Here is a 26505-nt window from a genome sequence, read left to right on the forward strand (position 1 = left end):
TAAATACCCTCACATGTGCATTTATATCCACATGCATCCACACAAACCCCTTTGCTGATACGGAGCCTCTTCTATCACACACGACTTTGGGGTTTGAGGTTCCTTAAAATGAGGTGTTCCCAGCAGCTAGGATGGGAACCCAGCAGCAAATCTGCATATCTGTTCCTGCAGCCCCTCAGGTGGGGGCACAGTTACCATGGCTGCAGGATGCAATCATGGCAACTCATATAAATGAAGGACACTATTGATTGTTCATTTTTGCACACACCATTACATGCACACACTTCTGAAAATAAGGCTCGGGGCATAATTGGTTGCCAATGGAGCTTCACCACGTTGGCGCCATACATTTGGTTTCTCTTATTTTTACATTTTAGAGAGCTGCTTATGCTGATTCACAGAACCTGTCTTAAGGCCTTGAATTTCCTCCTAGGTATTTCTTTCTGCATAGCTCTTGTGTTATGTACCTAAAGTAGATTATGGGGTCAGCCTTTTAAATGCTAGTTTTGTTCTGCTTCTTCTCTATAAAGCAAGGAATTGAGTGTTCCCCAAAAGGCTTTCCAAGTTTCTTCCCAGAAACAAAAGCACAGGAGTTTCTTGAAAGCTTGAGACAAGATATGTGTGGAGGCAAATTTGACAAAGCATTTGATGAGTTTACTACCGATCAAGTTGCTGGGAAAAAAAGCAGATTCTCTCTTGAAACCCGAAGATTACACAGCATATTGAGAGGACTCTAGTGTTGATCCGGAGGGCTGAGTTGCTTTGGGTGCTCTCCTGGGCTCTACACCAATGTGAGGGACCTTGAGCACGGAGGCCCCTGTGTTTTTCGAGATGTCCCAGGCTGCCAGCTGATGAAGTGACAATGGGGTGTGATAATTTGCCAGCCAGTGCTGGCTTACAGAGCCACTGCAGCCCATTAACACTTCCCAGCAATCCTGCATGGCTCTGCTTTGCTGAACCTGAAAGGCATTTGAGTAAAGACTCAAAAAAGCTGAAGCCCATATGAAACCATGAAGGTTCCTGAGGCAGCAAAAGTAGTTAGAGACTTTCAGATGATTTTTTGAGCCAGTTTGATGCTGGAACACATGTCTAAATAATTTTCTGCATGAAAGCTCAGCATGTTGTGTATGGGCTTTATGTGAGGAGAGAACTGCATGAGTGACCTGCTCATCTTCCCTGATGCAGAGAGGAGAAGGGGTACAGTAAAGATGGGAATGATCCAAAGGAATTAAGAGATAATGGGGGACAGAATGTCTTAATCGAGACATCCTTCCACTCCTATGATTGCAGTCAAGAAAATGGTACATAGAAGAATTTCTCTAGGGATACAAAAGTTAGTCCATCATTTTTGTCATATATTACCTGTATTCAAGCTGCTGCTTGAATTATCTTTTAATGATGTGCACTGTACAATAACCTAGATAGATAGATACACCTTAACTATTATCTTTTCCAAATGGTGCAGGAGCACTGGACCGGTGCATTACACCACAACTGAAGCAATCAGGCTGTAGATGTCTGGTCTGGAAAGGTCCAGAGAATATATTTCCCATACCACCTACTCACCACAAAATGTTTCCAGTGACTTACTTAAGACCTAATGAAAAAGATCAAAAGGCTGTACTATGCTAGAGGAAAAGAGCAGGAGAATTCAAGGTCATCAGCAGTGTCCTAAAGCCTGGGAACTGCAAGCAGCTTGCTGAAATTCCCAGGAAATCCTGGGATGCTGGTAGTGCAAGCAAAAAATCTTGAGTGATTGCTATCAGGAGGGATTGGAGAAAAGCTCTGTCCTTAATCTGAGATCTTGTGATGAGCTGAGCTCAATGCACACAGGTAAGAGATACCAGTGGGTAAACAGTGGCTCTAATGTTACTGTAGGTCCTGATTTGCCTGTCTTGATGTCCTGTTCTAGACAGGGATCAGGGAAAACAGTAAAAATCCTCAATTTCCCCCCTTTGTGATCCTTGCAGCAAAGTAGTGGAAGTCCTGAAAGATGAGATTAACCCAAAGTAAATATGTGGTGGGCATGTTGTGAAAAGGTTTAAAGTAGCATATTTATTATGTCCTTATTGCAAATATTAACCTTTTGTGACAGGACGAGAGAAGTGAAGATGACCTGGCTGGTTTATAGCTGTGTAACTACACAATCTGTACAGATATCTCTGCTTTGGATAGCTATGGGAGTTTTCAGTGTCCACCAAAATCTAAATTTCTGTCTTTGTCTTATTAAAGCCCTGACTCAGCAGATCCCTCCAGCACTGCTTTGCTTTCAATTACATTATGCAAAAACTGGCTTAAATGCTTTGGACTCCCCAGTTTGATTCCAAGTGAAATGGAAAATGGCAAAATTTAGAACATGGAACCAATAGGTGCCCTAATCCCCTGATGTCCTTGGTGCCAAGTTGTGTTTCAAATCTGGCCCATGTGCAAAAGATCCTCTTCCCTTTTTATAGTTCATTTAGTCAGGGTGTTTTTGACAAAAACCAGCAAAATATGCTGGAATTACCTAACGTGCTTGCAAGGGATTGTCCAATGGTTTGTGCAGTGTTCCCGTGCAGGGGTTATATAAAAATGTTCTGTTGCTATGTGAACTGGAGTTTTGTTTTCATGTAGCATCAATACCCAGGAGGGGAGAAAGGGGTGAGGGGAGGGAAGAGAAGCGAAGACATTGGCGTAGTGCCAATTTCTGGAGTTTTTTTTGTCATGATAAATGGCTCACAAGGAGTCAGCGTGACCCGCCAAGTAAACCCAAATGCTCTGAAAGAGCCGTGGGCTTCAGATACTGCTGACAGACAAGTACTCCTTATCAGCCTTTTTGTTTAAACACACAGGCAGAGGTGCACACGTAGGAGATGTGCAGCAGCAAGGGAGAAGCAGGCCAGCAGCGAGGACTGTGCTGGCAGATAATGTCCACCCAGATGTCCACAGCTGATTTCCACCCACTTTGACTTCTGCAGAAGCTTTGCATTTCCCCTCAGCTTCACACACAGGTCACAGAACATCCCCTCTGCTGCTGCTGCTGCCTGCGGTGGGATGAGCTGTGGAGTACAGCAAAGGCTTCTTTGGTTTCTGAAGGGAGGAATCCACCTTAAAAACTGTTGACTGTGACAGGGGAGCTCATGTTTCTGTTATTCCTGCATCAGAGGCAGAGCTTCTCTGCACTTGGGTTTGTTTCTGTTTTGTCCTGCTTTTTGGCTTTTTGTGTATTTGACTCAATGAAAGGTTTGGGATGTATAGCTTTGAAAATTTATTTGATAGTTATTTCTGATTTTTTTTTCCTCCTTATCCACTATCTCCTAGAAAGTGTCAGTCTTGTTCTGATGGGCAGGTCAAGACATGAGCTCAGTGGTGGTTTGGGGATCGCTTGTGCACTACTTAGATCTCCTGCCTGATTTTATGGAGATCTGTCTGTAAGTACAGCCCCCACAATGCCTTAAACAGCCTTTTGCTAACAGAGACTGTAATGCACTCGATTTACACTGGCACAAAACAACTACAAGGACAACCAAAGATATAATTAATATGAAGTAAGTATTCCCCAGTGGAACAGTCTTAGGGAGCTGATGAAGCTGAAGAAAACTACTTTTCTCCAGTTACTCTCAGAGGGAATTTCAAAGCAATGGAAAATATTCAGGAGAATATTCAAATATAAAAAGACATGTTAGAAAGATCCTACCTTTAACTGAAAGTGAACCATTCAAATCTTCTAAACCTAAGAGAACAAAACAAGATAGACTGAGAAATTAAAAATGTCAACCAGTGACAGAAGATAAAGGGATTGAATCATGAGTCTTCCACTGTTTGGGTGAGTGTAATCATCTCTCCCTTATCCACTTTGCTGTGTATACAAAGGACAGGCGACAGGGGAAATAAGAAGGACATTATGAAGAATAAGTAGTCACAGGACATTTGCAAATACGAAGTATTTTAAGAGTAGGAACTGTGAGCAGAGTGGATTAAAGAGGTGCTTTGGTGAATAGCTGAGTTAAATGATCTGCAAGCCCAGAGCTGTGAAGATAGAGCCTGGTGTCGGCGGCAGTGAGACGGGGTGAGCTGGCAGGAGACATCTCTTAGGGGAGGGAGGGGAGCAGAAGAAACTCTTGGAACAAGCTGTGCCTTGTGTCCCTGAGACGCTCGGGGTGAGCTGGAGCCTCTGCAGAGGGCAGTGAAGCTGTGAAGCGATGCTGGTGTGGGCTGCAGGAGTGGTGTGGATACACAGGCTTTGTGCCGGGCATGGATCGCTCAGTGAGCCAGTGGGGCTGATTGGCTTCTCTTCCTGGGCTGGAGTGAGGTTTGTCAGAGTTAGTGAGGGGTTTTTTGTGCTGTCCTTGCTGTAGGGTGTTGATGGGTCTTCAGGGCTTGACCATGAACTTGTGATCAGGCTGAGTCCTCTGTGGTTCCCATGAAGTGCATGGAGTTAATGGAATACCTTATGGAAAGCACAACGCAGACACAAGAGTTAATGCTTGCAGTCCATACCTGGCTTTTGATTTGACTTTGTCATGACACTTTATTTATCACTTTGTGCATCTGCAAAATGAGGAGCAGTGGCAGCAGGTATCACCTTTCTGCATGATTGGACAGAAACGGGAAAGAGATTGGAGAGATATGGAAAAGGAGAGTCTAAGAAACAGGTTGACACAAGTGGGTGAGGCTTCCAGGGATGAGGAGGTGGCTTGTCTGATGGGCTAACCAATTGCTTCCTCTCTACTTAATTACTGTTGCCATCAATGTGAAGACTCAACAGCTGAAATACATATTTGATTTTGTGAGTGGGACTTAAGTAGACAGAAAATCAAATTGGAGCCGAGAACTAGCCTGAAGGCAGGCACATCCTAATGCAAAAAAAAATTTAAAGGGATTTGAGCATTCCCTGTGGCACAGCTTCCTTGTCCCGCTGCTGCTGATGCAGCATGGACTGGTTTCCCCCAATTTCCAGGAGACCAAAGAAATAAAATACTGTTCTGTCAAAACCAAAGTGCCTCTGGGCAGCAGATGAGGAGGGCTGGGAGCTCTCTATCTTTTATTGGTTTTATTTTTTTCCCCTTTTCCATCCTGAATTTGCTCTTAAAGAAATTGTCATTGAGGGGGGAGAAGGCAAACAAAAGTTGACTTTTGTTAAGCAGTGGAGACTTGGCAGTTGTGTGGAGGTCATGGTGCTCAGTCAGTGTCAGCCTCCATTCCCCAGAGTTGTATCCTGTAATGTATTTATTTATCATTACAGACGGCCAAAATTTTTTTTCCCCTTTCAGTTTGTTCTGTCCAAGGCCGCAGGGTTCCGACAGAGATCAACAGCATTCCCGCAGTGATGAAGCAGCTCGTCAAAAGCTGAATTAGATGTTAAATCTTTCTGAAGTGGGGAGGAGGAGGAAGGAGGGGAATCACATTGTGCTAAGAATTTATCATGTGTTGTTTCCTGTGAGATAATGTATAGGAGAAGATTTGTTATGGTGCAAGTTTCAAACTGCTGTTTCAGGGCTACAGTGTCTGCCAAGCTTATGATGTATTTGATCTTTTCTGAAAGTCCTTCTTTTCCTTTGCTACCTTTTAAGCAGACTGTCTTCCAGGTAGGTAAACACTTGAAATGCTTCATATACTGAAACACGTACATCTAAGCACCAAAATTTTCACAGAGAAGAGGAATAAGCAGAAATAAGCTAGATTAAACTGTGAAGTCCAGTGAGGTTCCAGCTCTGGACAGAAGGTTGGGTGCTCAAGTCATCCTGAGCTTTGCAGTTGGTTATGTTAGACAAGCTGTGCAGGTGTGCCTTCTTGTGGAAACCTATGAATTTTGGTACAGACCCTGATTCCTCAGTACCAAAACAAGCAAGGCCTTGTTTTGCAAAGGTGCTGCAAAATGTGCCCAGCATTATTTAAAGCCCAAAGATGCAACAGCCTGATGGTGAAAACATTTATTGATCCATTCTGCATCAGAGTCCATCTCTTGCAGTGCAGGTCACTTTCTTGAGACTGTGAATTTGTAACCTGGTGGAAATACTCTCTGTGGTCTTTCTTTTCTCGTGCTCCTTTTATTCTCAGAAGGACATGGAGCTGCGGCTCATTTATGTTTTCTGATATAATAGTGTTTGCTCTTTGCAGTTGTTGAAAGGGCAATTCATATCCCTTATTAATGGACTCTAAAATGCACCCCTTTTAATCTAAATTGAGAGGGGGAATGTGTCCAAAAGATTTTTCTCTCTGAATAAGTACACTGGTGTAAGAACATTTGGGGTAAAATAACTTTGCTCCCACTCCTCAATAAAATGTCAAGTGCAATGATAGATGAACGGGCAATCCTAAAGTTTACTCAATATTGTTTTGTTCCCAGTATCTAGGTCAAGATATTTCTGGTTTGTTTGAATCAGAGTTTCTACAGGTCTTAAATAACATTGTTAATATTATGAGTGGTTTAGATATCAGGCAGGAAGGAAGCTTATTGATCAGCAGGAAAAGCACTGTGTGCATATGAGCCGTCTCTTCCTGCCTGGCTTTAATGAATCTGAAATCCAACATCGGACTTGGAAAGTCCCTTGTGCTGAGGGGTGTGGGAAGGAAGCTTGTAACACACTTTCCTCCTGCCTCAGCTCCTTGCCTGGTCTTTACCAGAAGCACCTGAACTACCTTTAATGAAACTTCTCCATAAAGCAATCCTTGAAGTGTGATCTACTGTGTATTTTGCTTAGGAGTGAGTGAGGTGCAGGGGGAAGTAAAAATTCACCCACTATTGAATGAATTTGGGTCCTGACTTTGGGTGTGAACCCAATCTTTGTACTGTCAAAGTGTTGGTTTGGCCTCTGGACTGGGAGAATATGCTTTTCAGATGCTAGTTCCCTCCTGAATATCCCCATGGGGAGAACATGACTGGTTTAAGCTACTAGGCTCAGAAAACACAGGCAGATACCAGAAGTGTCAAGGGGGAACTGTGATATCACTACAACCCCTAGCTTCATCCAGGGTTTGGGACCTCAGGTTGCTCAACTGTACAAGGAATTTTGAGGTAAAATCCAGGGGAAAAAATATTCTGACTTTTCTAGGCTGTTGTAAAAGGAGCTTTAGTCCATCCATCCTTTTGGAGGTTTGTGATGTTGCCAAAGAAGTTCAGGGTAACCTGTCTTTGCTCAAAGCAGAAAGATACATAAGATGTGACATCATTCTTAAGAATGTCTCCCATCTATCACATTATATTATTTATAGAAAATAGGTCAACAGCAGGAATCCCTGAGTGAGCATCATCATCATGAGATGAAAGAAATTCATGGCGTTTCCTCTGCCCATTCACTCAATGAAACTTGAACCCTTCCTGTGAAAGCAGCAAGGCTTTGACAGGAAGAGAGGTGAAGAGCAGGATCTTTCTGGTGTATGGGAAGTGTTAATTTGAAGCCCTCTGGTTGAGAAGTGGAATTTCTGCAGGACTTCAGGATCTGCTGAGTAACTCAGTGAAGCAGCAGAGGCATCTCTGTGGTGTGGTTTGGCCTCAGAGGAGGCCCCAGCAGATGGCTCTGGGAGGAGCACACCCACCTGGGAGCACTTGGTACTCACCTGCAGCTCCTGCAAGGCACTGAGGGAGATGAACACCTGTTTGTGGAGTCCAAGCAGAGCTGGGCTGAGCTTGGTGTGCAGCCCAGCTCAAGTGGGGACATGCCCAGATGCTGAGCTGCTCAGGGAGCACTGCAGATGGAAACAAGGATGCATAAAGGGCTGGAGATTGGGAACATTGCCTGTTCCAATGAAGGCAGCCACAGGGCAGGTTGTGCAAAGTGGCTGGGTTGCTCTGACAGTTCACCCCTGCCAAAAGAGAGAAGTCTCTCTGTACCACCCAGCACTTGGAAGAGCTCTGCTGGACCAGTTCACCACACTGACTGCAGCAGTGGGGAGCTAGTATCAGAGCAAGTATCTCGTGGGACTTCATCATGCCAGGTGTTTGCAGAAGGCCACAATGAAGCAGAAAAATGAATCCTTCTCTGCCAAGCAGTTTTATTTACCATGTGTTCCTCTTTGCAGTTTCTGAAGGATCTGGAAGAAATTACGAGTGACAGTTGTGAGAGGGACGTACTCCAGATTGGCAGGGTTGGTTTGTGCTTTGTTACCACATTGCCTCTTCCTAGTGAAATGGATGTGCTGGTGGTATTCCCGGATCTCTTGAGCTCTCATGCTAACTCTGGTAAGTGTGTAGAAAGGTAATAATGAGCATCATACAGGAAATAGCAGTTCAGGTTTGTTTGTTTTTTTTTTTTTCGTTTGTTTTGTTTTTTTGGTTATTGCAAATCTGTGTTTCAGACTAGAAAATGCCTCTGTAGCCCACTTGGATAGGAGTGTTGTGTTGCTTTTCTTGGTTCTTTATTTGTTCCATATTCCTTTCTGTTGTATCCAGCTGCCCAGCCTGTGCTTTTGGGCAGGATCTGGTCCTGCCCGTGACACTATAGGTCACATAGCAAAGCCTTCCAGTAAAGGAGTATAACTGTCCCAAGAATGTGTTTTCAGTGCACAGAAAAGAAATCCGATAGAAAAGTGACATGATAAAAGATAAGCTGTGTTAAACAAGATGTTTTCTATGTATCACACCCAGACATGGTGTATTTCATAATATAGCAGAGCACGCTTCATCAGAAACTGAGGGAAGAAGCAGACCTGCTAAAAGAATAACATTTTTGTGCCAGGGAAATTATGCATTTAATAGATCTCCGCTGTATTTTGTAGAGAGATTTGCAGCTACATTCAACCTTGGCTAAAATGTGATGGTGACATGTTGTAGGAGCCAGTTCCTCCTCAGGGCTTCCTGTTACAACAATGGAGCTGTAAATGCTGTTATGGAAGTGGCAAGTGTCAGAAGGCAGCAGGATGTCATTGCAGTTGGGAGGTGCTTTTGATTAACTGGCCTGTTCAAATGCTGAGCTGTCCAGGAGAAAATCCAGTCAGGTTCCTTTTCTGATGCTTGGAGGGGAGGAAGTTTGACTGTGCTCTACATGCCTTGTTGCACTGGATCCTGATCCTTATCCAAATCTACTCTGGCCAGAGCAGAGCTTCAGGAACAGGGTTCTTCTTCTGCATGCAGCCTCCCCTCCCTCCTGGCAGCTGCTGATGGGATGCAGGATGGATGGAAGGGACAGACTCGTTGGTCTTCCTTGATCCTGTCTCCTACTGGCAATTCTTGTCCAAGAGAAACCTCTGCTCAATGTATCAAACAGAAACTTTTCCAAAAGTTTCCAGCTTTGAGTGAAAAAAACATAGACGTGGTGTTTTGGTTTGAAAAATATCACCTACAGCATGTCAGAGTGACAACTATTTGCAACCTTTTGGGCACTTCCTTTCTGCAGCATTCAAAAGAGTAAAGAGCTCACCCTCTGTCACTTCTGTGTTTACTTTGGGAAGGATGTTTCTCTAGGAGAATTGGGACTGTCTCTAAAGAGACCAAGCTGCCACTAAAAGATTTGTGCATTCTGACTACAAGAGGAGAAAAGCCAATTTTATAAAGATAATGTCTCACTCCTCTGTCCCCTGCCTTTCCACCACAATCCAAAAGGAGACTGAAAGGAAAGAGGATGCTAGGTGGGACAGTGGATGGTGCTCTTGGCTGATACCAGCAGCAGGGACCACCTGCCTTGTGGTAGAAATCCTAATGGATTCATTTAATTTAGGCTTCAAAGTCAATAGTTGGTTTTCTCTTCCACGTTCTACTCTTTGAGTGATAACTTCACTATTTTCTGACTGTGGAAGGAGGAGTTGGTTGAATGAAACTACTGACAATGTATGAGTGGGAGAACTCCCTGTGGCAGGGGTGCTGGGGCAGGGGCAGTGTGAGGAGGGGAGCACTGGGCAGGGGAGATGCTCTCTGTGCCCATGGGGTGCTGAGGGGGAGTTCCCACACCCAGCACTCACCACTGGTGCTGCAGGACCTGCCCTTTGTCTGCAGGCTTGTGGGGGAGGCTAAAATAGTTCTTGGCATCAAGTCTTGGATCTTGGAACCTCTTTGCTTAATAGATTGCTCTGTCTCCCTAGTGATAGTGCTGCAGCTGCAAGCCACAGAGGCATTTTGGCTGAAGTCCTCTTGGTTTAAAGGAGAGAATCCTGGCTAGATCTGCTCAGCAGCAGCATGACTGAGTGCTCTCTTTCCACCCTGGCCTGGGAGAGTCCCAGTTCTGCTAACCTGAGGGACACATCCCTTCATGTCCCAGGCTCTGGAGACGAGAGAAACAGTGTCAGCAGAAGTTTTTGGTTTATATAGAAAGATTTGAGGTCTCTGCCCAAGAGGCTTTTTTTGTGCCTTTTTTCCCCTTTTGAAAGTTACTAAGTTTATTTTTGTCTGTGTGAGTTGGCCTGTTTTTTTTAATATATGGTAAAGGTGGCTAGAGTCCTGCATAGACACTTTTTTATATTTCATATAAACCCAAACAAATACATTAAATAAAGGTCCTTTCACCTTCAGCTTGATGGTTCAAATCCAATCGTGCTTGGGAACAGAAATGTTCAAGCAGTAAAAATAAAACATCTCCTGATTTATGAATAGAAGTGTCAAGCTTTGACTTGCTGTGATTACTGGCATCACATTATTTGTGAACATTCAGACAACTGCCAGAAATCCACGAAACACATTTGTGAATCCCAGAAGTTTCATAAACTTCAGCCTGAGTGGTTATTTGCTTTCTGGTGGATAAGTGGTTTGCCTAGAGTTGTGTAACGAGGCCAGCTAACTAATGCTCAGGTCTCATAGCAATAATAATGAATGCAAAGCTCTTGTTCCTGTTGCACAGCAGAAGGTGGCAATTCTGCTCCAGTTTACACCAGAGAATTGCCATTTGCTCTGGGGAGATGTTGTTACTGGTTTGAGGAAGCCAAGAAAGAGGGGATGCAACCTGACTTTCAAACCTTACATTGTTTGCTAGGGCAGCTCTTGGGGGAAAAAAAAACCCAGTTATTTGCTTCAAGGCTGAATTGTTCTATTGGAGAAACCACAGCAGTTGTAATGCCAGGTAATGCTTGTAGAGAACAGGAGGAGGTGGGAAATGGGGCTGTGGTTTGGGGCTCTGTGCAAGGCAGAGCACATCAGCCACTCTATTTGTACCAGTGTTCAAATGCCTTAAAAATCATGGGAATTCAGCAAATCCATATGGATTTCACACCAGGAGAAGAGATGCCACAATTAAAGCCTAAATTCAAGGCATAGCTGTGCTAAGATGACTCTCTCCACAGCAGCCCCTGCCATATACCTGTTTGTATATACCTATTTGTTGGGGATTCAAAAGCAATGAGTGAATCCCAGGCTGTGGGAATCTTGGCTCAAAGTAATGGCAAGATGTGGCCTAGAGTATTGCAGAGCTAAGACTAATTGTACATGATATTTTGAACATTTTGTAAGTGTTCTTTTCCTTTATATGAGTCTTTATGTTCTCTCACTGCTTTCTCTCCATCTGCAGAAAGTAAAATTTAGAAAAGTTTATTATAGCAGCTTTATCACAATATATGGTACCTGCTTGGGGAAGTGACAGGATAGGGATAACCTGGCATAGTTTGCTTCTGCAACCACTCTGCATATGTGAGACTTGAAAACATTATTTGCAGTTTCTGTTGGTATTGTAAATAATAGATCAGGTCCACAATTTATTTGCTGAAAGTTCCAGCAGATGCGGTGCAATTAACAGACTGTAATCATTAGGTTTTGGAGAGAGGGTGACATATCAATTTTGAACTGTTTTTCCACTTAGAAACACATCCAAGTAGTGCTGCCTCCAGAGGGATATGCACATGGATGAATGCACTTTGTGCATGCCATTTTATATACATTCTCACTTTGCTTTCCAAGTATTAACATGTGTAAATCCCTTTGGCATGTGCAGATACGTGCAAGTGGGCTGTGCATCCATAGCATTTATTTGCATATGGAAGAAAGCATATGTGGAATGGTGTGCACTGAGTTACACTTGCACTGCAGCCCTTTCAGGGTTTGACCTTACAAAGTAGCTCTTCAAACCTGCAACTCAGCGAGATTTGGTTCCTTTTGCCTCCTTTTCATTTTGGCTCCTTTTGAAAATAAAGGCAGGGTGACTATGTGGAGGAGTCACTATATTATTTTAGGAAATAAAACTTTTGAGGTGTATTTCTCAGTTACCTTCCCTTTAATAGAGTAACATGAAAACCACAGAGGTGGGGAAACCAGTCTTGGTGGACAAATACAGGTGTAGCTCAGTGGGGCAGGTGCTGAGCTGGTATCCATGTGAGTTCAGGTAATTAATGCAGGGGAGATTGTTCTTTCTACCCACACAATCCTGTGGCTGCAGCATGACACCACAGGCTCTTTGCTGCTGTAGGTCTCATCTGCTCAAAAGACTTGTCCAACAAGTTGATTTGGCTCTCAGGGTCTTAAAACAGGAGGGAGACTGTGGAGCTGTGGTGCCCATTCCCCACAGTAATGCAGGACATGGCCCAGCGGGGTGAATCTCACAGAGATCATCCAGAACAATAATTATAATTAGCTTCTGGAAATATTAATGCATCCATTTGAGTTTTGAGGGCAGTTGAAACAGAGAAAAAAAGGTTTTGAGAACTGCTTTTCCTTTACTTTTTAGAAGTAATGATTTTGTCCAGTAGCTCCTAACTTCTGCCAATAATTCTGTTCTTTGTGCATGGATGTAAAGATGATGACAGTATCTGAGACAATATCTCCTTGAAATGCCAGTTAAAACCTGAGAATTTTTACCACGGAAACTGATGAGAACATTTTGGCAAACTGTTGAGTTTTCTACCTCTAAGCACCTACTACTGATTACTTAAATGATTTTTTTTTTCTTTCTTTTTAATGATAACTAAATGGGAGTACCCCTGACTTCCCTGATGTAGGCAGTCTTGCCAGTGTGGACTTTTTTCTCTCCTCTTGTGGAGAAATTGAATGTTTCATTCTGTGTCGGATAGAGGTACTAATTCAGGTTTCTCACTGTTATATCACTTTATTTAAGGACAGTGCAGGAGGCAGGAATCTGAAGTGGCTGCCTGATGCTTAAGAAGGAGAATAATGACTTGGAGAAGACCTTGTGCGTATCTTTTGATCTTTGGGCTTCAGACACCCCTTCACCCATAATTAACTCGTGTGTTGACTGATCACCTGAGTGATCAAGGGAGACTTAGCATGTCAGTGGAAACCAGGGAACTATTACTCCATGGCAAAACAGCAATCAAGCCAGCTCCTCTATGATACAAATCAGATACCTGCAAGAACAAGTCACGTAATGGCAAGCTGTACTGGAGATGGATGATATCCTAAATCATTATCTTCAATAGCATCAATTATGTTTACAGGGTAAGCCCATGCTATCTTCATGGCAAGCCCTGCATCCAGATAGCAGCAGCAGCAACAACAAAAATTAAAATTACAGCATGAATTTCGGGAGGGGCAGTGCACTATGCATGACTGGCTAATAAATCAAGACCATCCGTGGATTAGATGGAGGGGAATGGGAATGGTTATCATTCTGTTGTATAAAATGCACAGCTTAGGCTCTATAGATCATTTAAAATATATATGAATTTGAAATCAGCCAAAAGATATGTCAGGCATTTTTCTTCTTAGAATTATGGCATGTTTTTAAAGCCTAAGTGCTTTTCAGTACAAATTTTAGCATGTTTTGCATTCAAATGAAACATCTACTCTACGTGTGAAGCCTTTGCACACACTGCCTGTAAAAGTGGAGGGAATCGTTGGATTTATAGGTTCTTTTTGCACATTCTGTCAAAGTCAGTTCTGCCTAATGGAGCCCATGGAGCAGAAAAGGCTTTCATTGCACAACTTTCCATGAGAGAGATAATGTTTGCTGCCTGGCACATTGCAACGCCTAAACAAAGACTCAAAATAAGTTTGTGTTAAAAGAAGGAACCTCAGCTGGGAAGGGATTAAGTTAATAACATTTTCTGTAATGTCTTTATCAGCATTTCTGTGGCCAGTTTGTAGCAATAAACAGGGGGAAAAAAGCTCATGTTTGAGATGGAAGTAAATTTCAGGCTGATATGAGTGATGTACCTCATAACCAGTTATAATTAGAAGGGAGGCTTCTTACAGCGCCACTCCTCTATAAATCACAGCAGATATTACCCCAACTAGTACAACAACTATGAAATATGCTGTGAAATTTGAAACTCATGAAAAATAGGTTCTTTTGTTGCAATTTCATTCTCAGAAGAGCTCTGATTTGATACAAGCTTATGCCTCTTTCTGACTGGTCTCTTAAAACTGAGGTAACCAGCCTCAATTCCCTAGAAAACTGTTAAAATTTAAATTTAGTAAAGTATTTTTTTTCTTATAATCACAATTTGTGCAGGATGAAAGCATTGAATGCTTCACTACACAGAGTCCTTACTTGGAAGAGTCTATCAAAAAACTCAAGTAAAAGTTTTCTATAGCAGAAGCTTCTTATTAAACAGAATTTGACACTGAAGAAGTCAGAAATTGAGCTTGATAGCTAATAGATGTGTATTTTCCTCTTCTCTTCTGACAGAGTCAGCTTTGACCTGGCTGGGTGCCCACCTGCATTATTCCAGATGTGACCATAGAAAGTCCACAGGCAAAGTTACCCTAGGGAAGAAGGCCTTGCTGGCTTGATGCCTAAAAACAAAAATCAAGTAAGATTCCTCGAGTTTTTCTCTTGCACTAAGGTCTAAGTCTTTTTCCTATGATATTTTATTTTTAAGAGAAAATGGATGAGTTTATTTTAGAAATGTGTTCTCTGAAAACTTATGAACCACTCAGGACTGTTGGCATGGTAGGGCTGTAGCTGCTTCTATTGATCCTAATTTAAAGCTGTAATTGCAAATAAAAACATCATTATATCCCCCATCTACTTTAATTAAAAGGATTGATTCACAGGGGCAATTCACGATAAGAACTTCTATATGGCCCAAGTGCTTATGGCCATTTTAACACCCTCATCTTGGCATGGCCTGGGTTTGTTCTTGTGTGGAAGAATGTCACAGACATTGGGGGGAAACCTTCACTCTTCCACTGTCTGAGCTCATTTCTCCACTTGAAATAAAGCAGGGCACCTGCACAGGACTCTGTGGGCAGCAGGAGGGTCCCTGGCTTGGGCTCCCAGATGTCAGAGTTACCTGGAGAAGTCACCTGTACATGCAGGTGTCCCTGGTATGTGTTCTAGTTGTGTGAAAAAAGGTTTGCACTGTGGCTGGCTGTGACAAGAATGAGATGTTATTGCTCAAGGGAAGATATTCTGTCAGGCTGGGCTCAAACATGTGGGACATGCTCAGCTGCTTCAAAATAAATTAGCGTTTTTAAGGAATTAAACGCAACTCTTGCTTATTAGGTGAAATTATCCGTTGTTTTGTCTTTCAGAGGTAAACAAAGAGCTGGGGGAGTCTCAGTCTCTCAGTCTTATGACCTTATGGTCACTGTCCAAAATACCAGCAGTGACGTTCCACACTGGAGAACTAAAAAGAAGAAAAGCAGATACTCAGCAGGGTTAGCCCAGTGTCTTTCCAAGTAATCCTTTATTTTTACAAAACATTTCCATATGGGAAACTCTATCACTGAGCAGATGCACTGAAAACAGTGTGGTCAGTGCTTTGTGTAGATGCTGATATGGGCTGCTGAATACCCAGAACAGTTGAGAGGCTTCAGCAGAGCTGCCCTGCACATCTAAATGTAAAACTGATGCCTGGGGCTGAAAATTGATCTGTAACATTAAACTCCAACCACAGAATGGGCATCACCATTTGGAAGGGAAGCAAGATAACTGGTATTAGCTCATCTGGTAAAGATGAGTAGCTGGACAGAGTCTGTCGAATTCTTGCAGATTTGAAACCCTTACCCTGAACTTTGTGGAAAATTGGTTCAAAACACAAATTTGCAGCAGATACTTATTTATGTAATGTGCCTGAGATGTAACCCTGAATCTAAATCCTTTTTTGCAGGGCAGAGTTGAGATCTGGCTCTCCACTGACCCTGCAGGACAGCCTGTCTGCAGTTCACTAATCCTAGAAAGCAGACAGATATGCTCTGAAGAAAAAGTCTTCATTTTTTCCTTCCCCTTTCCCTTGCTTTTTTTTCTTTTTTTTCTCTGTCTCTTTTTCTCTCTCCCTCTTTCTCTTCTTTTCTTGATTTTTTTTTTTTTTAAAGGGAAAATTTGTTGCAATAATACAAACCCATCATGCTCTCTCTGGTTACAGCTGAGTGACACTACATCAGCAGCAGAATATGTACAAATTAAACTGTAACAATGCACCAAGGAGAGGCACAGCAATATCATAAAAATTATCCACAGTACAATATGACTAATGTTGTGTGAAATGCATTCATTGGCCAAATGATGTCTAGGTGTATCTTAAGGAGTTATGCTGATGGAGATAATGGTTATAGAACAGAGATAAAGGGAGGAAAGGCAAGTGAAAGACAAGAGGTTGCAGCAAGGGCAGCCTGGCTGGGGAGGAGGCTCAAGCAGGTGAGTTTGAACAGGAAAGCTGAGCTGCTCTGGAATGTAGAAGGATGTGAGAAGAGCTCAGTGGCACCTTTCCTCCTCACATGTCTGATGTGGAGGTGTGCTGCTGCTTCAGGCACACACACACACATTCTTGTGTTCCTTCTCACTCCTCTTATGTGGACTTTTTGCAAAAATTTATCTAGAAACATAAGCTGCATATCTGCTAAATATTCTCTAGCTGTGTTGCTTATAGAAATGCCTTTGTTTTCCCTTTTTAGATTAAAAAAAAAAAAAATCCAAAGAGAAGGGAGTGATTTTATTAGCATGTCCAAAACCAAGAAATGAACTCAAACACAGCCAGAGGATGGCTAGAGTAAACAAATCAATAAGGTGCACTCAGAAGTTGTCATCTCATTTCTTAATCTGAGAGTCTTTGTGAAAGGAGTAAATGTTTTGCCTGAATAAGAAACTTGGCTATTGGTAAGTCAATGTGATCTTCCTTTTTGTTAAACATAGATTTAGAAAAACAATCTGTCCAGTGACCCATTGAGCCATCATGCTTATCCAGAGATGTTTATCTAGACACAAACATTCTGTTTTCAAAGGAACTTGGGGATTACCTAAGTAAATCTTATTCTATATCTAAATTGCATTTTCCAAAACATCTCAGGTGAGCTCCTACCTCACTGAGTGTCTCTTGAAGACCTAAGTGCTTTTTAAAATCACCAAATTGGTCAGCAGAGTGGACTTGCCTGAAATAAAATCAGTTTCTGTGCAGCTGATTGCTGGAGTTCAGGGCCTAGTCTCAGGGCCATAGCATCTCAAATTACTAGAAAAACAAAGTATTTTCATGGTATTCCTGATTATTTGCTACCTGGTTAGTTACAAAGAGAGAGCCTAGGCCAAAATCATGCAACAGTTGTTGTTTCTGATGTGTGGGAGCCATGTCAGCCAGGTTTTTTTTTCTCATTTATTCATATGTACAAGGATGGGAGATAGACACAGCCAAAAATGCTGGGATCCAAATATTTTCCAAGGTCTAAGATATCCAGAATGGGGAGTTAATTTTTTCTCCTAGTGAAGATAGGGGGTCCCCATGGAACATTTCAATGGGAGGCAAAGCTCTCCACAGACCTGGGGTGTGCTGGACGAGCATTTCTGTTCTGCTTCAAAGACAGAGGAGGAGGGAGCGATGCGATAAAATCAGTGTTTCCAGCCCTAAAGCTGACTTGGATCTGGGGGTTCTTTGTGAACCTTACAAAGCTTTTTCTCCAGCCAGCCACCTTCACTCGCCCCTGAGCACGTGCCAGGAATTCCCTAGCAAAGGAAGCTGCCAAACCCAGGGAGTTGTGATAATTCTCTGCTATCACATCCATAAAGCCTCAGCCGAGGCTGCTCTTCCCCCAAGCGAGCAGGGGCATGGCGTGGCCAAGAAGGAACATCTTCAGCCTACAGCTCTGTTATTTTATTCCCTCTCTGTGCTGCAGCTTTGTGTTTTTACAGGGCTGTGATGGCTCTATGCAGGAGAATTTCTGCATTCCCTCTTCGTTTGGGAAGCAAACTTCAGCCGTGCACTCCGGGGGCAGGAAGGCACGCTGCTCCTCCGCTCTGACTGGAGGCTGTGCAGTAACACAGCAAGCTCAACCTTGAGAAGGGGGAGAGGCACTCTGGGACCCAGGCTGGTTTATATCTCAGCTGATTCTCCTCTTTCTCTCTTCCATATCCCCTTAATAGCTTGACAGGAGAAATATAGGGAAGATACAGCCATCTGATTAACAGTGCCGGGGGCTGGGGATGGATGACAAGGAGAGGGAGCACAGTGTGGCTACCAGCCAAGTTCCAGCAAGAAACAGAATATCTGGCTTCCTCTAATCTCTGGAGGAAAATTAAGTTACAAAAACCTTTAGTGGAAACTTTGCATACGTTCAGTACCATTGCTATGCCTGACAGAAAAAAAAAACCTCCCTGATATATTATTTAGTTTCTAGTTATAGAATTAAAGGCGCAAGCTTTCCCACCAGGAATAAAGAAAAAAACAAATCCTCTCGAAAACTAAAGACAAAACCTCATAAAACCCCTTGAATGTTTTGTGCTGTCAGAGTTCTTGAGAAATTCCCCTTTCTGTGTTAATGGAGGGTTGTGTGGATTGAGTGAAGATGTCTGAACATCTTCCCAATTAATTTTTGCACTTACATGTAGATCCCTTCTTGTTTTCCGAGCCATTTGCTCTGCCTCCTGCAGGAGCAGGGAAGAAGAGGAGAAGGTGGAGGTGGGGAAAAGGCTCCAAATTGCCCTGGGAGAAGGTTTAGGTTGCTCCTGCCCCCACTGAGCCCAAGAGCCAAGACCATTGCCTTGCTGTTCATCAGAAATGTGTATTACACACAGAGAGGAATTCCTCCCCCTCCTCCATGTCTGTCATTAATGTGTTGATGAAAAATAGTGGAGTTTGATTTAAAAAAAACAGGTTAGGTGTTAAGTGAGCAACAAGTTGAGACCTGTGCATATGAGAGAGAGTGCTGATTAAAATGAAATAGCCTATTTATTGACTGTTACATCTGAAGCAGTTGGAGCAACCATGATGAAAGTATTACTTACATGTTGCTCAGCTTTATGAGAGGGGAAAAAAGAAGCTAGACTGGCTGGTTAGAACTTTTCTTCATTAAAGCTTACGGTATGTTGATATGTGTACAAAGTGCAATTTTTTCATGTCAGAAACATGAGCCAAGGGTCTGAACAGCCATTGCCTGGCTCAGACCATGCCTTCCCTGGCTGGCTGTGCTCTCCTCTTGCTGCCTATCCAGGCTAGTGGGAATCTATCTCTGCTTCCTCCACGAGGAGAAAGCAGAGATGCATTTGCAGTATTTCCCTCCACCTTGCTGCAAGCAGCTTCTTGCTCCCAACCTTCCTCACGTTATTCCTTCACCAGCCTTGTCTGAAGGGAACATTTTCCATGCAGAGGAATGTTAGAGCTGTGTTTACATGCCATTTCCCTTCTGAGAGCTTTATTTCTCTTCAGCCTCAGGGACCTCACCACCAGCCAAATCTCAATATGGGGCTGAAATTGTACACTGGCCCCGGGCAGCCCTGCCGTGGGACAGAGGGGTGTGTTTGTGTAAGTGTGCACGTGTGTTGTGTGCACACAAAAACAGATGTGTGCCGTCCAGAATAAATGAGGCTATTCAAAGTGCCACAAAATGGACAATTTATGGCCAGTTTCAGCAATTAGTCAGACCAAAGGAGTGAGGTGGGTCAGTATGTAAACCTTCACTGTGCTGTTTTCTTTAAAAAAGCAATAGGGAGTTCCAGCTGATGAGCAAAGATACTGAGAAAGGGTAATTAAAAAGAAACAATCTTTGATGTTCCTCTTATTACAGTTTCTCCTAATTTTGTTGTGCTTTCCTTACCTGGTCGTGAGAAACAGAGCTGCTGATTTCTTCTGGGGAGGGCAGTGTGGGTGTGGGTGCACAGGCAGTTCTGCAGCAAGAATTCACTCTGCTTCCTGCCAAGCTCTTGCACCTTGCAGTGAATTCAGGTACTTCCTGCAGAAGTGCTGGCACTTAGCAGAAATTCTAGGTATCAGCCTACAGGGCCATCCACTTGTGTGACTATTTTTATTGAGCTAATGGGGGAAGAAGTTCCCCTGCAAAATATTGACAGCTTCTAAAATACTCCACCAGGACAAGAGTAGTTTAAACTGTGTAAATTAAACCTTGAGCATGACCTGCCCACATAGTTCACCACCTCTGTTAGCATAAATATTCTGTTCCATTTGAAACAAGTATTTTTTTCTTCTACTCAGGTTTCAGTTCTTCTGCTTCCAGCACTTTATTTTGTGCCACACTCATAAGATTGCAGGTTTCACATACGCTGTTACAAACTCCTGAGCAACACAAATTTTTGTGCTGTATGGAAGGTATTTAAGTTCAGGTGGTACAGTAAGAAGGTAAACTTTGCATGACTTTTTGTTTCTCCTAGCCCATGGGCAGACTTTTCTGACTTGTGCATCATGAGTGTGCTCAGTTGTAATATAGTGAAGCTGGCTGCTGCTCATGGATGTTCTTTCATTTGTGGGGATGAGAATGAAAGATGAAAAGTGCAGTGGAATGGTTGGGAGTTATTTAATCAAAGTCTTTCAATGAAAGAAAAGATATTTTAATATGCAGTTTGATTCACTGCAAATTTTTGGCAGTAGATGGGGCCCTTACTGTAATAAAATTCCATCAAATTGGGAAGTCTCTTGGAGGTGGTGCAGTATGTTGGAGCTGACTTCTGGAACATCATCCCTGACCTAACTCAGGCTCTTTGTTGTCTCCATGAAAATTCTCATGAGAAAAAGCCAAAAATCTGGGAAAGGGTTCTTATACAATGTTCTTATACCTCTGCACCCCAACCTTTCACTGCCTTCTGTCCTAGTTCTTTCTTTTACTGTCTTTCTTTCCAAAAATCTGCAAACCCACGGGCTCCCTGATTCTGTCCCTGCTGACCACACTCAGGACACTGCCAGAGCTCCAGGATGAGCAGGAACAGGAATGGGGCAGAGCCAGAACCTCACCTTCTGCCATAACGCTGTGAATTCAACATTTCACTCGAGCAAACCCACATTTCCTGGCAGTGCTGGGGCTGGCCTGGAATCCAGACCTGGTGTGCTCAAGGTAGAACCATTATCCTAAAGTGCTTTTATTGATCTGTTGACTTTCTGTCTCCCTCCTTCTCAACCTCTCTTCACCCTGCCAGCCTCTTAGAGACTCATATCTTGTCTCATACAACCATGGTATTTTAAGGGGTGAACAATGATTTTGAAGTCACATTAGACAAACTATATCTGACCAGTAAAACCAGATGTCCCCTGACTGATATCTGAAGAAGGATATGCCTACATTTACAAATCAGCCCCTCTTTCCCCCTTATTTTTTCTTCTTCTATGTCCTGGTGTTCTTCAAACAATCAATTTCAAGGCCTCATACATCTCCTTTGTAGCAGTCTATCCCCCAAAGTGGCAATGCCATATTGTCATGCTTTATTTTCAGTTGGTTAAAGAGACCTATAGCAATAAATCTAAATCTGTGCTGTGATATCCAGCAGTATTAAAGGCTGAGATTTAAAGACAGGCCTGAAAGACATAGTAGTTGATGCCTGTAGGAAGCCAAGAAGAGCTGTGTGCCTTACTGGAAATTTCAGGCACAACGTGTTAGAGTACAATATTTTACAGTGACCTGAGCTGCAAATCCTTCTGAGATGGAGATAAAGGGAGAAAGAATCATACTGGAGATAATGTTAACAACTCTGTGTGTTACCAAATGCTAAGAAAGGGCTTGAAGTTGGTTGATCTATTTCTTATTTCAGTGTTCATAATTTCTTGGGTTCATGGATAAAGTATGGGCATTTAGTCAAGGGTCTGAAAAATACACAGGTAAGTACAGAACAGTTTAAAAAGGCTAAATTTGATGATAGAAGTGCATTAACTTTCTAAAAATGTAAAGTGCAATGTCTTTCATATAGCTGAATACATCACTGTTCATGAATGCAGTATTTGAAAAATAAAGAAGTTATTGATCATTTATTGTCAGGTAGGCATAAATATACACACGTGCTTTAAAATGCACTCTAATTTTTTAATGTTGAAACAACATAAAAGCATATCTGAGTAAAAAACAAATTCACATTGAACACTTTCGATAGGCTGGATAGTACTACAGTGAAAATAGTGTGAATGTTTTCACTGGGAAATATTAATGGGATGAAGGACAAAAACATCCCTTTTGCATTTTATTCCTATCTGCATTAGTTTTCTTTTTATGGAAATTCACAGAAAAGAACATAAATTAATTTGCTCTAGTCAGAGTTGGCTGTGAATTATTGAAGCTCTCCTTCCAAGTGTAGCTGCAGCTCTTGTAAGCCAGGAACAGAACAACCCTGCATGTCTCAGGTGAGCAGTTGTGCAGGACCTGTCACGGATCATGCCTGGCGCTGTGGTCAATAATCAGTGTGGAGGGTTTGAAAGCAGCCTGCTGGCTGAAATATGTTCCTGTAAAGAATTTATCTAAGAAATCTGAATCTAGTGAAATGTGGAGGGGAAGAAATTAAAACCTGTTTCCATATTACTGAGGAAATGAAAAAAAAAGTTGGTGATAACCTTCTCAGACCATGGGATGGCCACTTATGGACACAGGGGAGTGAACCTTGATTAATTTTAGGATTTGTGTGATGAGAAGCAGTTCACAGTTCAGTGCATTACAGATAACTCGGCTAATTGTAACACTGTGATAGTAACAGCAAACTTTCCTTCTGAAATCATAGACAAGGAGAAGGGAATGGGAGTCCTGGGGAGAAAGAAAGCCTTGGCAAGCACCCCTAAGTCATTTACCTTTTTGGAGAACCTGCATCAGTACCACAGGTACAGCCTGATGTTCGCTCTGGAGAGTGAACAGCAAATGCTTTGTGTCCTGCACTGAGCTGGAGGTGAGAGCCAGAGCTGTCTTTTCTTCTAGACAATAGCTTGCATTGATGCTGCTGATGGCAGAAAACATAACCCAGTGTATTCTGAGCTAGGAAATGCTACAAATCTGCATTTCCCTATCAAAACTTACAGATTTTGAAGCAGTATGTTTGAGATGAGATATGTTTGCCCATTTCTGTAGAAATCTTAATCAAAAAAGCATTGGCTCAGCCTGTGAGACGCTCCTAACTACTGCTATATGTAGACTGTGGAGTTTGTTTCTGTGTGTCAAAACCTAATTGCTCAGTGAAACTACCTGAGTAAACTGGTTTCAGGGCCAGAAAAGGCTCATAACCATGCTTGTCTGGTAAGAGATCACACAAAGATAAAGCTGATGTTCATTCTAAAAGGTAAATTTGTCTTTTTACAGAGCAAGGTGAATTTGTGGACTTTCCTCCTGGGTGATGCTATCAGGACAAGCTGTGAAGTTGGATGTCTGAAACAGATCAAGTCGATTTTCTAAACACCAGTACACAAGTAAGTGCTGTAAGTAATTTGCAAACTAGAGAAAGTGAGCCAAAAATCCCTTCTTGAGACATACATGAGTGAGCAGAATTACATGAAACTCTGCCTCTTCTGACAGCAACACTGAATATGGACAAGTGCATTTTGTGATGTGGCACTGCTGAGCATGAGCCTGTTGAGAGGCAGGAGCTCAGGCAGGTGAGCTGATCTGTTGGGGAAATCCTTTACCAACAGCACTGCTGTCCTCGTGGTCTGCAGGCTTTGCAGGAGCTGGCCTATATATTAGAAGGTAGCATTTGGTGTGTTGAATTAGACAGGATTGAAGGCAGTCCCAGGGTTAAGAACTGGGAACTGCCTGGCTGTTTCCAGTGAGTATCTGCCAGCTAGGGGAGGCAGGCAGCTGCACACCTCATCTGCAGGACAGCAGATAAAGCAAGAGGAAAAAGGAAGGGAAATATTCTCTGGTAATTCAGGGGGACGAGAGAGGCAGAAGGAACCCCATGCACCTTTCAGCAGAACAGTTGTGAGCTGCTAGGTGTGAATCCCATAGCAGCCGTTGTCATTAAGCATCCTGTAAGGTGAGGAGGAGGGTGAGCACTGCAATAAGCTTGTCAGCAGCATCTGCAGCAAGTCTCAGCCCCCTCTGGATACCCTTTGGAAATCTTCAGCGTGTTTTGTGTTTGTTGAGGAGCCAGAAACAAATGCTAGCAAATGCAAAGGTGTGAAATGTTGGCCAACCGATCCCAGCGTGCCCTACAAGGCACTGGAGGGAGGAGTTCTCTAAGTGGATGATGAGCTCAATTCAGAGGCTGTTAAGTTAAAGCTTATTACCCTCATTAAGAGATGTGTGTAATGTGGTTTTGGGCTTCTAATATGGTAAAACCAACATTTTCCAAATGTTTTGTTGTCCTGTCTGTTATGCTTGGAGGGGAATTCAGTTTCTGTTTTGTGCTGGGTCAAATTCAGCGGAGAGATAAGATTTCTTCATGGAGTTTAGAATTTGGGATTGCCTCTGTGAAAGCAGAGGCTGTCTGGGGCAATGTGCTGTGTCCTGTGTCAGAACCAGGAGGGAGCAGAGGTGCAGAGAGGTTTGTGCCTTTGCTGAGAACCAGTGCTGTGCTGAGAGCACTGGGGAGAAAGGCCAAGCCATGCAGGTGTCCCTGGCTGTGCTCCCTGCAGCTCTGCATGGCAGGAGGTCAGGCTGTACTGCTCCCAGCAGGGTGTAAATGAAGAAGGATGGCTCAGGTTTAGCTTTCCCTGCCATTTAATAAGCCCTGCAGGATGAGGAGCACCCAGGTGAGGTGGAGCAGGATCAGGGAGCAGTTCAGATTCACCAGGTACCATTAGCTTGAGCTCAGGACTGACCCTGCAGGACTGGGCTGGTTTGCACAAAAAGATTTGAGTGTCTCTGCCATGTGCTACTCATCATTTCCATTATCTGTGCGTTTCCTTTATCTGGGGTACCACAGCTCCTCCCTATGATGGAGCATTGGCTCCATCATAACAGCTTTAATCTCTAGCTGTCTTGGGACAGTCAGGTCAGGAGAGATTTGAGGTCCACAGCCCTGAAGTGAAACCCTCCCTACTTCAGACAGGCCTGCAATTGAAACCAGCTGATCCCAAGTCCTTTGCAAACATTTCCATTTCAAACCACTGAAGTTTTATGTCTTTCTAATAAATTTTTTTCTTGAGCCTCATAAATCTCATAAAGATCTTGAACAGCTAGTAAATTTGGCCATTCAGATACACGTTTTCCAGTAAAGAGGATAATGGTTGCTGTTCCTGATGCCACCTCCCCTCCCCACCCCTTCAGCTGTAGGAATTCACCTCTTGGCTCTGGGCTGCTTGGGCCATGCTAAGAAAGGCAACACGTGCAGGGAGGATCAGGGCATTGCTGGGCCTCTGCTACCTTGGCCACTGCCCCTGCCTGTAACCTGAGCAAAGTCATTTTCTCTCCTCACATCTCAGAGCAGAAGAAATAGGTTGATGTGCCCCTGCTCAGGGGGCTGGGACTCTTGCTCTGTTCAGGCTGGACAGAAAGTGTTCTCTTAGGCTTGGATTTCCAGGTGGGCTTGAAAGGACATGAATCCAAGGACAACATAAACCCAACACTCCTCAGACTCCATTTGGAAACGCCAGGCAAAAGTGCTGAAGTTATTTAGGAAAACATGCTAGAGAAATAGAAAATTGCAAGCATATTTTCCCCTTCATTTGTTGTCTCCCAAATTCAAACAAGCTTATTTCCTTTCCTGCAATGCTGTTTTTGATAATCTTGTGCCAAAGGCACTGAATCTGTTCCTATTGCTGTCAATAGCAAGATGCCTGTTGCTTTTAATGGTTCAACTATTAAAACACCACATCCCAGTTGTCTGGCTGTGAGCAATCCCGAGCTATCGCAGTGACAATATGGAACCTTTTTCCTCTCTGAATGTTTCTCTGCAAAGTTTGACCATTTTGGCTGGGGTAAAACATGTGTCTATCTGGGATTCTTTCCAAGGATGAGATTTTGACAGCTGTGCTCATGTTGGCAAAAATCCTGACATCTTGTGCTTCGTTGAAATAGCAGATTCTTAGTGGAGAGGGGTGGGAATCCAATTTCATAGATGAACACTTATGAATTGAGGACTGTGAGCCTGGCTGAGCTCTTTTCACTTGGGGGAAAAGGTTGAACCCATCCTTTGGGAACAGGGTGGAGCCTGCCTTTCTTCCCGTCCCCACCTGTGGGCACAGATGGCCGATGGGCAGTGGGGTGGATGGAGCTCTGTGTGCTGCTGCCAGCTTTGTGCAGCAGTTTGGGACATGCCTTGGACTGCGCCCACGGAAGTGGGAGTCAGCCTGCTTGCAGTCCATGCCTAATGATTTTCATTTACATATTGGATGTTTTGGGCACGACTGGTTTTGGGCGGCGTTGGTGCGCTTTCAATGAAAATCCACCTTTGCAACTCTGGTCAAAACTTGGCCTGATATTTTTGCCAGAGGGCTGGTGAAAAACAAAGACTTGCTACACTCTGAAATAGCCTGTTTGGAGGCTTTTATTTTCACTATTTTGATAAAATTGATGGAGTGTTTTCTGTTTGGTTTTTTTTTCCACTGGAATCTCCATCTTGAACTGGAGAAATATTTCCCACAAAT

The 26505-nt window shown here is 43.2% G+C and overlaps 1 long non-coding RNA gene across 10 annotated transcripts in view; it reads left to right on the forward strand.

Moving 5' to 3' along the window:
* LOC115497897 (uncharacterized) overlaps nucleotides 1-26505 on the forward strand; it is a 155880-nt gene that overhangs the window by 88837 nt on the left and 40538 nt on the right. For 6 of the 10 annotated variants that reach the window (XR_012051530.1, XR_012051532.1, XR_012051531.1 and 3 more), the window contains exons 5-6: nucleotides 8002-8161; nucleotides 23279-23385. This is a non-coding gene — a long non-coding RNA (uncharacterized lncRNA). Of the gene's footprint in view, nucleotides 1-8001; nucleotides 8162-12947; nucleotides 13289-14480; nucleotides 14605-15906; nucleotides 20931-23278; nucleotides 23386-26505 lie in introns of those variants that run through there. The other 4 variants (XR_012051529.1, XR_003963466.4, XR_012051534.1 and 1 more) reach the window with 3 other exon arrangements.

This window comes from Taeniopygia guttata, chromosome 20 (genome assembly GCF_048771995.1).
Source record: "Taeniopygia guttata chromosome 20, bTaeGut7.mat, whole genome shotgun sequence".
NCBI classification, from domain to species: Eukaryota; Metazoa; Chordata; class Aves; order Passeriformes; family Estrildidae; genus Taeniopygia; species Taeniopygia guttata.